Below are 13,819 nucleotides of genomic sequence, written 5' to 3' on the forward strand. Positions count from 1 at the left end.
TTGTTATTCATGTTGTAATTATATCAAAACTGAGCCTAATGCAGCCTCAGCATCATTGACTATCCATGGAGTTCAGTTGTGCTCTGACCTGGGTGCTCGGTGGATACTTAAAAGTAAGCAAAGGCAGGATCTAAAGGGGAACAAAAATCTCAGATGGAACACAAAGCACTGCTGAGCTTTTGCAAAGTTATCTCTCGGGGCTGAGAATTTTTGTGCTAGAATTTAGGAAGGCATGTCAGGTTTCCTGATCATTAACCCTCCTGGGGAAGTAGAATGGCATGTTAAAAAAAAAACCATTGCTTTTTTGACCAACAAAATCAATACGGTGACTCTTGTTGGCTGGTGGCACCATGTCTCAGGATAGTACAGCAAAGTTAATGAGTTTGGTTTGACAAGTGCCTCTTAAAGGTCTAGTGTTCTTGTCTGCTTGGGATAATAGTGGTAGCTTCTTCCCTCCATTAAGAATCCAGGAGACTGTGGTAGCTAGTGTAATGACAACATCAAAAGGAGCTGTTTCCAAATTTAAGGCAACTGAAATGGTCTTTGAGCCCATGAAGGCCATCATTTGGGACCACAACATAAACAGCAGATTTGGAGGCAAGGACACAATCTCCTGATCCTCAACTACTTGCTGAAGTACAATCCATATGTCAAAAAAGACTCCCGGTACAACAGCTACCAGCTATTGTTGTTGACAAGCCAATGAGCAATGGGAGAGACTTGGTGTCTGTAAAACATCTTGGTTGTAAAACATCTTAACCAATCCATTTTGTTGCCAGGTATAGTAACACCTTGTTGCTGCTTGTCCTTCAGGGGTTAATGAAACTACAGGAGGAAACYGCCTTAAAAACCTAGTCTTCTGTCTGCCAGACATTCCTCCACCCTGGTTGATAACTCACTGGTGAAGCTCATGTTTCTCAGTGGCCAGCCAATAGCAGGGGCATGCCTGTCGGCTCTGAGTCAGCAACGTTGGTGTGAAACCTGACACTGGCCTCAAGTCTATGCCAGGTGTGCAGGAAGCACTGGTAGTTGCCTCTTATGAAGTACTTCTTCCTTACAAAGGAAGTTCATGTTTCTTCTTTGAATGCTTGCAATCTAGAGAGGTATTTTGCTTTTTGATATTTATTACTAAAATTCAGCTGTAGGGCTTTTGTTTAGTGGAGAGGTTTGCCTCTTCATACCTAAACCAAGTTGAATATTTGTAACTTAACTTCCTGGCTAATGCAAATCAATACAGTTATGTGAAGTCCACTCAGCTGAGCCGTTCATGGGCCCAAGTCCTGGGGATTTTTGGAACCTGAGAGCACTCTCTTCCTTCTGTGCACAAATGTAAAATTGTATATTCCATAGCACCTCTGCTTTTAATTACTTCTTAGCACTACTCATTAAAACCTTAAACAGCCATTCTGCCTTCCCAAGCAAAATGTTACTACTATTCCCTCTTATGCCTGGTTCCTATTTTAATTCTTTCTTTTGGGAAATATCCCCGAGCAGGAAGCAACRGGACTTCAGAACGAACAAACTACGGTTGGAAGGAGCATTTATGGTATTTTAACCTGACACGGGTGTCTTTCATGTAGCAAATCAGTGACAGATCCTCTGTGAAAAGAAAAGAGAGAAGAATATATGTTGTGAAAGATAACACTCTGAAACTCACCATGAGACTAATCTAATCATAAAACAAAGCATTCGGAAATCAAAATGGAAGAAAGAAAAGCTTGAGAAGTTCCACTATGGAACACTGTTTTATAAATGGAGAAGTGCCTGTTTTGTAAAGTGCTGCAACAGCATAAAAAATAACCCTAATCTTTATCCAAGTAATTCAAAACAAATCAGTCTTCAGTTTTATAAGCTGAAAGTAATACAATGAAGAATGTGATGTAAGGACATTTTTGCTTCTTACATGTGGTTAGATACAATAGAATGGAGTTTGCACTCAGGAAAGGATGTAGATTTTATTCCTATCTATGACCACCTGTCAGCTAACGTGTTGCTGTTGGGTTTGTCACGGTATCAGAACTACTCATGCAAGTATCTGTATGTTAGTCTGTGTTATCTGTTTCTTACTAGCCTTTTAGAGGGATTTCCAACCCAGAATGCCAGTGAACAAGAAATCATCTTTTTAAATAATGCTCTACTCTTGAAAGATAAAAAACACTGCAGAGGACAAGAGTGGTAAAAGCTATAATACCAAAGGGCAGACTTGGAGCTTATATATAGGCTACCCATTTCTGAAAGACCTAAAATACAGCAAATTTAAGTAGCCTGTATATTGCATGTTTTCTCTGCTGCACAAATAGGGTAGTCTGAAACTAAGTATGCACGTAGGTTTGCTGGAATTAACAGCATGCACTGGCAGCTAGTTGGGTCTAGCTTCCTTTTTCCAGGATGTGTTAATGCAACCACCGGCCTAATATTCTCCTCTATTTTGTATCTATTGATCTAGGTTTCAAGCAACTCTGCATCACAAGAGTGTGTTACTATATTAATGGAATAGTTCATCACAGTAAGTCCACTCCTAATTTTCAAGTTATTTGAATTAATGCATGCTTTGATTTCATAGCAGTCTTGTAACTCTGACTCTGCTGTGGGAGAAGCAGCTAGGGAGGAAGAAGCGGGTCTATGATAAACCCCAACCTGAATCTCTGGTGATCCATGCCAGGGATGTGCAATACGGAGCTTAGTGCATTAGCTCACTTGGTTTCTTCTTCCCTGTTGCATAAATCTGCACTGTCATTCTGAGGTTACCAGGTTCAGGTGACTCTTGCATCATCCTGGTGGGACTAGCCCTTTTGGTAGATTGCAGTGACTCACATGAACTATACAGTGTTTGCATTTAGGTGACTGGGAAAGCAAATGCTGTAAAGATGTCTTTTCCCCACATTAATGCATGTCCCTAGATTTGGACCTAGTAGCAGGACTGAGTCAGGTAAGGATTACATCATTTAACTAGTCCTTCTCTACCTTCCACCTTTGGGACTGCTTCGATGCAGCCTTTGCTGGAAGGACTAAAACCTCATTAACAAAAATACACCACAGATTTGTTACAAGGTCTGATGGTGCAGAATAGCCCCCAAATGGTTGCTTTGTCTCCTGTCAGTCTGCTTTGAACCAGATATGCTTGTTCTGCATGGTATTAAGGAACATAAAATCAGGAGAACAGATATTGCAAGCACTTTATTGATTCCCTGCAGGCCATGTTGGAGATGGGATACTCTCTGAATTGTCCTTTCTCAGCAGCTACAAGGAAATCTGGCTTGGCTCAAGCCTCCGGGTACAGCATGTAAATTTTTCCTTTTATAGCTGAAAGAGARAAAAATGCATTTTCCATTTCTTTCTGTTCCCAGCTAGTCTGTATGATGAGGAGAGATTCTACAGGCATTGGGGTAAGGATCTGATGTGGAAAGCTGTATTCTTGGCCTTGATCAGCCTCTAAAGTTCTTTGCCCAGCTGCACCAAGTGGGTAAAAAGACACATGTGAACTGATGTGAAAGGATGTGTTTGAACTGGCTGCAGTGACCATGGGCAGAGCCCTGGCAAGGGCAGCATGACAGGACAGGTGCAGTGTGATGGGGAAAGGGGATGACAGGCTTTAGTCCCTTGGCTGACTTCTCTTTCCCACCTCAGCTGCTCCTGCAGATGGGACTGTCTTGCTGGGTTTCCCTTCAGTCCCAGGCCGTGTTCACAGGCTGGTAGTCTGGTTGCATTTCTGCCCTCCCCACTTTATGCCTGGCCTGAGGCAGGGTGAAGCTCAATGTACTGCAGAAGGCATCCTGGTGAGATAACAGCAGTGAGTAAAAGGTGAGGTGATGATTGTTAGCTAATGCTGGCAGTATTCCCTTCCCTTCCCTCCCCCTCTTTACTGGCTGTGCATTTTGCTAGGTCCTAGGCATCACTGAGGAGGGGAATTTAGGGAAAGCCCAGATTCTCATAACCTCCAGCTCACCTCTAATAAGAGGTCTCCCCTCCTGTAGGCCTGCTACAGCTCTCTTAAAGCTCAACTCATGAGCCATGCATCAGCTGAGAGTTTTCAGGGTAAGTTCTAAACCTCTCCTGCTGGCATCACCAAATTCATATATTTAAACCATATTAGATTTCCCAGTTAAATCACAGTTAGCTTAAGTGATCTAATCAACTAATAAGGGGATGTTTTGTTAGCTTGTGGTCTGGAGTAGCTTTTGCTGGTTGCATTTTCCAACTTTTTTTTGTGGCTGTGAGAACAAGAACTTTGAATTCAGGTTTTTTGAAGTTGAGATTTTTAGGAGCTCTTGTTCCTTCAGAACTGTGGCTTTGGGAACCCTCTGAACTCAGTGTTGGCATTGCTGTAATGGGTAATCTGCCTTTGCAGCTCATCAGAGCGAGTTCTGTGGTATGATTCAGTGGCCTGCTTCAGCATTTTTCATGGGACTCTTAATCTTGACCCTTCTAATGTCCTCAGTCTTTTTGTTCTCTTCATCCTGCATCTTTTATACCACCTTGGATTTTCAACAGTTTTTAACACCAAACTAATTACTAGTCTAAAAGAAAGGAGATTTGGGCTCTTGAGAAAAAGATCGTGTCCCAGGCCCTTTAACCTTTGAATGATCTGAGCATTTACCAAACTCAGTGGCAGAATAAAGTGCATGATGCAAAACTCCCAGGAAGGCAACAAGGCTGAACAAACCCGCAGAAGCTTCCCTTACAGAATGCCTTGCTGGATTGCGCTCTGGGGAAGAGTAGGGGAGAGGGAGTGTCTGACGGATTTTCGATCTGCTTTTGTGCTGTATGTTTGCAGATAGGAGTTTCCTTCCTGATGCTCACTTGAAACAACGGTTATGTGAGGGAGTCATGGCAACCCTAGACTATATTCGTTCTTCAGTGGGGTGCTCATAGTAACCATAAAGAGAGATCAAGGGACCATGAGCTAAAAAACTTCTTGGAATGAGAACAAAAGACATGTGAATTATCTTCTCCCTCCCTTTCCATTAAATGATAGCTCAGTGGGCTTTAGAGTGTATCCCCTAATTGTGTTGATACATAGGAAGAAGAAGAGTGAAGGATAGCTTCATATCATTCCTTATGTTTTTCAAATCTCTGCTACGGGGAAACATGCTTGAAATCTTTCCCTTTTTGGAGTTGCAGGCAATTCTTAGTTTTCTTGAAAGATCAGCTATGAAGATAGCATTGTGTTTAACCTTCTTGCCCTGATTAGGAAGGAATGCTAATTAATACTTATTCACTACCTAAGTGCTGTTGAATGCAAAAAAGCAATGTAAATACAGTTCAAAAATTATGATAATTAAGTTTTTCAGATGGAGGCTTTGATTTTATTACCATTATAATTCCCTAGATTTCTTTTAATATTCTGACTCATTAGGTATTTATTTACTTTTTCTGGATAGTTGTTTTGCTTTGGATATATGTACTGATGACCTTACTTAGTGTGTTAGGCTTTAAGAATGAGTTAATCATGTCAGAATTATTCACTCATGGGCCAACTACTTCCACTCTTGTAATATCATTCAAAGGATGCTGTAGTCAGCTTCAGGTTGAATGTTTGGATCAGTTAGCTAGGAAGTCTATATGCAATATAAAAGGCAAAAGCACGGTAGGAAAGTCTGAAGGGTGAGCCTGCCTAATCTTTGTCACACTGTGCTTCCCTGCTGAAGCTGGGGACAAAGCCACCCCTATAAAAGAAGTGTCAGACTGTGTGAAAGTGGAGCCATGTAACTGTGTAGCTCTTACTCTGTGTATGCCAGCATTTTGTGTCTGCTTTCACATATGAAGAAAGTTTAGCAATGAAAGTTTAGCGTGAAGTGTCACATGACAAATTATATATATTTGGGAATGACAGGAATGTTTTCCTTTGTGGCCACTGTTGTGCAAGTGCCCCTGTGATCTCCTTTTACTATAAGTTTGGTCCCAAACGAAGTCTTCAAATAATAAAGATGAGGTTTCCTTCTGTTCTTAGTGAATATGATCTCCAATTCTGGCTTAAAACACTGCATCATTTTCTATTCCTGGCTCTCTTTCTCTGCCCATTCATAACTGCTCTGATCTGTAATATATAGAAATTTAACATCCAGTTTTCCACCTAGCTACAGGTTTGCTAGTGTATCTCCATTGTGGTTAGCACTGCTACTGCTATCCTTAACTCCCACCTGCAGATACAGCAGTTTACCTTGGTTCTTCCATAAAACCTACGTGCTAACTTCTTCCTGTGTCTTAATTGAGCTCTGTCAAAGGACTGTGTTCCTAGCCTTCAGTTCTGGCTTCCTCCTGCTGAACTTCCAGCACATCTCTGAATCTGATCTGTACACCTTGCAAGTGCTTATAATGCACTAGTCCATGGTCTCTCCTCAACCAAAATAGCCATCTTAGCAAAAGGCTGCCTCTATATGTGAATGTAGGTCTAAAATGCAGTGTAAAGAGTGAAAAAAAAAAAATCCCACATATCACATGTAAAGGGCAAATCTTTGGTATACTGATTCAGGAAAGACAATGGGAGATTTGAGTGTGAACCTCTAGTCAAGCAATGAACGGAGTCCAGCACAGACAGGAAATAGAGGACTGGTAAATCACTCTTCAGTGATTCATCTATCCCTTTTCTGTTAGGACATTAGCTTACATAACAGTACAGCTTGAATCACAAGTGAAAGTTCAAGTAACTGGGGTCAGATCCCAACAGACTCTAAAAGCAAGCCTACCCTTTGTCTCTTATTATTTATCCAGGCCAGCAAACTCTGTACCATTAGGATAATAAATCCAGTCAGTGRAGACATGACTAGTGGATATCACTGGTAACTGTAGGAGAAACGCTTCAAAGAGAGTGAAATAGCAAAGTGAGAGGTTAATGTGCTGTAGGTCAATTTTTTTTTCCAGTTCAACACAAATGGCCAGTGGATCCTGTTCCAAAGCTTGGTTAAGTTCCTGAACAGCCCCTGATTAAACAGGAAAAACCTGTGAATTGTTGGCTTTGAATCCTGGACTGGGGACAGGGTGCACTTGGGTAACGTGTGCTTCAGTGTTTCATTTGAATTTTTTAATCCTCAGAGGAAAGGGAAAAAATCTAGGTCTTTCTTTAAGAGGGGAAAAGATCTAATCTGTTTACACCCTGCATTCCTTACGTTCCTTTGATAGTCTGCTACTATAAAAGCCCTGAGTCCCACCTACAACATGAGTTCAGTGGAGCTACAGCAAAGCTAAACTCTCTATAAAGGCAGATCTGCCACAATGTGTGTAAGGATCCTGTTTGATTTAGACCCCAGTGCATCTAAATTGTGTTTGTGCTTTTTTTTAGTGCTCTGAACAGATCTTGTTTGTTCTTCAGAGGAAAAGATGTGCATATACCCACCTTATTTCAAAAGCGCTCCTTTCCTTGTTAGAAATTAAAACAGTGTCCTGGTATGGGAATGCCCTTTTTGGAGTATGAGGCTCATTTTTTTCTGTTTGAACATGATGACTCAAACTTGGTGCAAATCCAAGGCAAATAAAAGGTGCAGGCGCCTACAGCTGGTTAACTCCTGAGTTTCTGTGAACACAGATCGTGAAGCAGACTGTAACTGCCTTCCCATGGTGTGGGCTCCACCCTGTTCTCTCTTTCCAATCCCTTTCAGGATGCTGTGGCCTACACTGAAGAAGTAGGTGGGAGTTAAAGATTTCATATCTTCTGTTGCTTTGGTTATTAAATCATGTCCTTTGCTGTAGTTTATAGTTGCAGTGGAGTTAACAGCACCTGGCTTACTGAGGTTTACTTCCCCATGTGCACTCTTTTAGAATGGAGCCAGATATTTGGTTATTTTTGTTCATGGAATGCTGTTGTATTGTGCCATTGGAATCGATGGAGGCATGCCAGGAGCAGTTGTTCAGGTCCCATGAAACGTGAACGTGGAGTAATTACTTCTGCCATGTCCAAACCATAATAGACTTTTAAAGACTGACACAGAATATTTAGAAGCTGTTTTGGTGTATGGGGAAGGGGCAGCTGAACCCTTCCTTCATCTGGCCTGGTGTAGGATCTTACAGCCTGAGGAGAAATCCAGACATTTGGATCAGGCAGCCAGTGAGTCTTTTGGAAACTTTGGGGAGGGGGAGAAAGCCTGGGAACTGGCTATTGGTACTGAACTGTTAAAATACGTGATCTCCTTTTTCAGTGTATTTCACTTCTCCTGTGCTACTTGAAGGATATCCAAAAGGCAAGTGTGCAAAAAAAAAAAAAAAAAAAAGAAAGAAAAGAAAGAAATACCCACAACCCCTTACCACCCTACCTAATATCACCATCACCTCTTTCATAAGACCAGCCAGGCTACAGGACACTTGGCCATTTTATCTGTGTAATCCGTTTTGGAAGGAATTGCTGCTAGAGCTGAATAAACAGCACATGGAATGCTAAGAAACATGTACAGTATATGGGAACAAGGTAAAATTCATTGAGATGCCTGACCGAGGGGGTACATTTGGCACGGTTTGGTTGAGATGGGGTAGCAACGTGGTATTTTACCAGATGGTATGGATTCTGAAGCATGGGTCTCTGAGGTGGAATTAGCTTCTTCAGCTATTGAACCCTGTACCATTAACAGCAAAGGGATGCCCTTCCTTAAGTGGTAGGAAGGGAAGAGAACCCCAAAACCTTAGTAGCAGTGCCATAAATGCAAAGCTAAAAGTCCCCATGGGGTATAAGATCGCAACGTCTTTAAAGTTCTGCAGTATTTAACTCCTTCCTTTGAAAGTCAATAGTATATTACATCTGTCTTGAACTCACTGGTCACAGAAATTACCTTTTACCTTCAAGGAAGGGAAGGAAATCTCTCACGCTTTATTTCTCTACCTGTGGGTATATTTTTCTAACTTCGCTTTGAGAAGTCATTGAAGAAATCAGTGACTCTAATGATTAATTTTGGAAATATGGGTATACTTTTCATAACTAAACATTAATATCCTGTCAGGTGTCTCAGAAACAGAGAGTGTGTGGAAGAAATGCCAGTAGAATATCAACAGCTTCCATCAGAACTAATCTAGGCTCAGTGATCAGCATTTCATAACCAAAAAATGATTTGAATAGTGTAGCTTTGAATCATCTTCTGTGATTTACTGCAACTCTGATTTTATTTGCAAATGAAGGCATAAGCACAGCAATATTTGTTTTAATATTCAAATCTTTATGGAAAATAGCCTGAATGTAATGAATAAATCCTCAAGGTGTTTAAAAAAGTCCACAGAAACAAAAAGAAAAGCCCTCTTGAATTCTGTGCAGCTCAGTCATCCTTTATCAGCTGTGGGTCAAGCTTATTTCTTCCCGTTACCTGTCTTTCCATTTCTCTCTTCCCTATTCATCCCACTTTCCTCTCTTAAAAAGCAAAAGGATTGCATACAATCTTGCATTGTTTGAGATGAGACACTTGTCCCTTTTGCACAAATCCACATCGAAATCCCAGCCAGGCCCCTGTTGATTCCAGGCTTACCAGAGTGGGGGGAGGACCACTGAGTTGTGGTCTGTAGCAGCAGTTTCTTATCCTCTGCTTCAGAAAGAAATTGAGCATATTAGTTTGAACTGTTAATGTAGGCAGAAGAATTAATCTCTGCCTCTGCTTTCTCTTCCTCCTGATTGTCAGAAATAGGAAATGATCTTGTTTTGAAGGGCTGTGCTTTCCTCCACAATTAAGGATGTGGAACTGATGTCTTAATAAGTCTTTCTTGCTGGGGTGTGTTGTAAAAGTGGAGGGCGGAAGACCAGTGGTGCTTTCCCTGTGGTCAGCTTTCCCACCCACGCTGGAAAGTGGGTGGTAGGAGCGGTCACAACAGCAGCATTGCTTTAGGAAGCTCTTGAACAAATTGTACTGTGATTGTTTCAGTGCTTACCTTTCTGGCTAGGAAGAGAAGTATTTAAAAAAATCCTTCCCTGTACCACTAATCCAGGAAGTTCTTGGGAAGCGTTTTATCTACTGGCTGGTTGCTGTAACACAGTGAAGCTCTGCTGACATGAGAGAGCAGTGCTATGCTGGAACAAACATYGACCTTGGTTGGGAGCATAGCAGTGAATAAACATGTTTGCAGCTGGGAGCCGGGGGGCTCCCTCAGTGATGCAGTTTTGTTTTTCTGTCCCACATTCTTATTCTGAGTTTTGGTTTTATTCTCCTTTTGCATATTTGTGCTACAGTAATTGAACCATTCAAGCATCTTTTTTCTTCAACACATGAGGCTTCACAGGCAGGGTCACAGGGTAAGGAAGGTGCCCTCTGATGTTCTGGTATAAGGTTTCAGGACAGTGGGACTCCTCTGAGCAGTGGGGGCTGATGAGTGGTACACAGCCCTGATGTGGCCCAGGACCACTGTGCTTCTCCTGTTCGGCTGTGCCTACAGCATCACTCTTAACCCAGTGAGTATTAGAGGAGAACACACTGCCTGGCACTGGGGACACAGAAAGGGAAAGCGGTTGCAGACAGAAGCTGCAAGCTAATGAATTATAGAGGCAATAAGAGATGAAGTAACCAACCATGGGAGGCTTATGATAAATGCATTATTTCAGAAAATCTGTTTATTAGTCAATCTGAATAAAGGGATGCTCCCCAGAGCCCTCTGAACTCAAACTCCTTGTAGGGTTGATTTTTTTTTTTTTTTGATGATGTGGTCTAAATTTTTTGTAGGTGATTCACAATATTGTCACCTGATACTTCATACTTTTGCTCGAGAGTTAACTGTTAGTCACCTATCCCACCCAGTTTCCAGTTTAAGATTAGGTCTGTGTCTTTTCCACCCTGTGTATAAGGACTTAATGTTCTTACACAGAATGGAAGAATAAATTGGACTGTCTGCCCTCCCTAAACAGAAGGCGGATGTGGCAGACAGTTTAGCAGCACTGTATTTGATGCCTCACAGATTGCAGGCTTGGGCAGGGCAAAGGCAGTTTTCATTAGCCTGCTTCTATGTGGAAATGCTGTAGAAAAATGTATGCTCCATCACTAGCAAAGGAAGGCTTCCCAGTGCCATGGCTGCACAACTGCTAGGACTTAGTTTGCTCCAAGACAAGCCATTACTCCATCTGAGTAAACTGCCTCTGGATTTCTGGATCCAACCCTGACTTGAATAGATCATGTAACTGAGCTGGGCTTCCATCTCTCACAGCTGGATATGTTAATACCACTTCTGTGCATTTCTTATTGATTGTGGTATGGCTTTTCAGTGTCATTTTGTTGCTCAAGAAAGGTCGATTCAGGGATTTGGTGCACCTATTGTCTCTCCTGTATAGCCTCTGCAGATTTCAGCATCCTGCACAGCCAATTGATGCAAGTGTCTGTATTCCTTTCTTCTCACTGAACACAAAGATGTGTAAGCAGGACTAAAGCAGCAAAGCATGATGGTATCAAGGCTTACAGAGCATTCCCCATTTTATAATGCAGTAGTTCCAATGTGTGATGACATCCTGACCTGATATATACATCTATAAAACAGAAAACAGAAAAAAGAAATAGGGTGCCATACAAAGCTCAAAATGAAGGTTGAAGGCAAGTGCATATTCCTGAAGGAGGTAAAAATATTTATTTACTTCCGATATGAATGCTTACGTGGGCTTTTCCAAAGGCTAGTTCTGCACAAACAATTGGATAATGTAAAAACTCAAAATCCTGTACTCAAATACTGTCTAACTCTTTTACAGCATTCTTTTTGTTTCATCATTTACATCCCCTGGCTTCCATTTGTCATTTGTTTTGCTGCTTCTGTTTCCCCAAAGGTACCTCATCTCAAAGGAATGAAATGTTTTGAGCCAGCGCCTGGAGGCCCCRTGTTAATTTGTTTTATGGCCCTTCTCTCCAAGCTCTTCCCTCCTATTTTCCGCAAACAGAAATTCCTTTTTCATCTTGAGTAGCTGTTTGAAACAGCAAGTTGAAAGTGTCACAATCAATCAAGTTCATCTTCCTGTCTAATTTTCAAGTGTCCAAGTGATTTAGAAACTTGAGTCCTATTTGTAGAACTGATCAAAGCCCATCTGCCAGATTTGAAGGCATTTCAGAGTTTACATCCACTGATTTGAAGGGGTGCTCTGTCGCTAAACGCACCTTAATGATTTCATGCCTTAGGGTGGATATCCTCAAAGGTATGTAGCTTCTACTAAAATCATGGATGCTATGAAAAAAGAATTTAGGAGTTCCAAGATATAATTTTCACCTAACATTCTGGTCTAAATTCAGTGACTGAAACTGTCCCCACCCCCCATCTAAAGTTAAAATATGTAAATCTTAGTCTGGGCAGAAACTGGGCATCTCTCTCTCTGCCTTCACTCTTCCCTCCTCCTCCCACCCCCAACTTTGTTTGTTTAGGAAGGACTCAGATCTTGGGGTACATGGATAGATACTGTCCCCTAAGTTCTTATTTCACATACTGACTTGAATGGTCTTGTCTTCTCTGCCTGAGGCRTGTGGACTCCAACAATTCAAGTAAACCTCGGTTCTCAAACACTTCAAAAACCCAACTATGAAATTATTTTCTCCCAAGCCTATCTGTATACACAAATAACTAGGGGACAAGGACAGCTTTATTGGTCCAATACAGTGAGTCTCTTGGAACAGTTTCATAAACAGTTTTCTTAGGACTTGTTGAGAAATGTGTTTTCTACCTTCCAATTACAGATGTAAGGTCCAAGTTCATACCTGGCAATGATTCTGGTTATAGTGCAGTATAGAAACACAGTTAAAATGACAGTAAGTTAAATGATGGGGATTCCAATGACTTCAGGCCCTCTGACGTAAGCCCACTGTGATAAGAAAAACCTTAAATAATATCAAAACATGCTTACATCTTCTGTGATTGCAGCTGCACTGAACATGGGTGGGTCTGTTGGAAGACCATGTAGGGTACCAGGATTTGATATTTTTCTGATCACTTTGTGCAGCTTTTATCTGTTAATTGTAGTAGGATATTTACTTGCATGTTTCATTCCTCTTTCCTTTACCCCACGGAGGTCTATATGAGATTGGAGTCCAGATGCAGAAGAATGGAGGCTGTGTGTCAAGTCTTCAGCTCCTTCAGTGGGAGCCCTGTCTATTGCGTTCAAAGATAAACAAAAAAACCTCCAGCTTTCTCATCTCGTGTTATGTTCCACTTGCCTAGGAGCTCTTTACAAAGCTACTTTGTGTGACTTATTGGCAATAATCTTCTGTGCTGTGTAAGCGTCCTGCAATAACTGTACTTATCTCTAGATCCTGTCACTGCCTGGTTTGGGCTCAGCATGCAGTTCCTCTCAGGCAGTGCTGTTTGATTGCTTCTTGGTACTACCCGAGGTTTGGAAAAGGTAGTCCTGGGGCATGGTAGGGGGGCTTTTTGCAAATGGATCGGGCCACTGGGCACCCAAACTCAACTGAAACAGCCACCTTAATGCTCTAAACCAGTGTCCCCTAATACAAGTAAGGTAGGCAACTGCCTACCCCCAGGCTGAGAGGGGTGCCAAAGGAGCTGTGGTCCCACCTGCCTACTACACCTGCTAAAGTCCAGGAGAATTAGACTGGCAGCAACTGCTCAGGGAGGGTAGGTCAGCAAATACGCTAGGAGTACTTCCTAGACGTAGTAACTACCCTTATACTCCCAGCATCTGGGAGCACCTGCAGCAGCAAGCCCTGTTCTCCGGCTTCGGCTGTTTCCCGTTTGCTCTGTGCCTTCCCTCTAGAGAAGGCCTAGCCACAACTCCTTCTCATTTCCTTTTGCCTACCCTTCTGAGAAGACTTAAGTTAGCCCAGCCACGGGCCTGCTGAAAACCCCATCCAATCTTTGTTTTTAACACATTTAATTTGCTCCTTCTCCAGAGTAAAAAAACAGCATCACCTATAGGCAAACATTAGCTGAATAGACT

Source organism: Apteryx rowi, unplaced genomic scaffold, assembly GCF_003343035.1.
Source record: "Apteryx rowi isolate R43461 unplaced genomic scaffold, aptRow1 scaffold_38, whole genome shotgun sequence".
Classification (NCBI taxonomy): domain Eukaryota; kingdom Metazoa; phylum Chordata; class Aves; order Apterygiformes; family Apterygidae; genus Apteryx; species Apteryx rowi.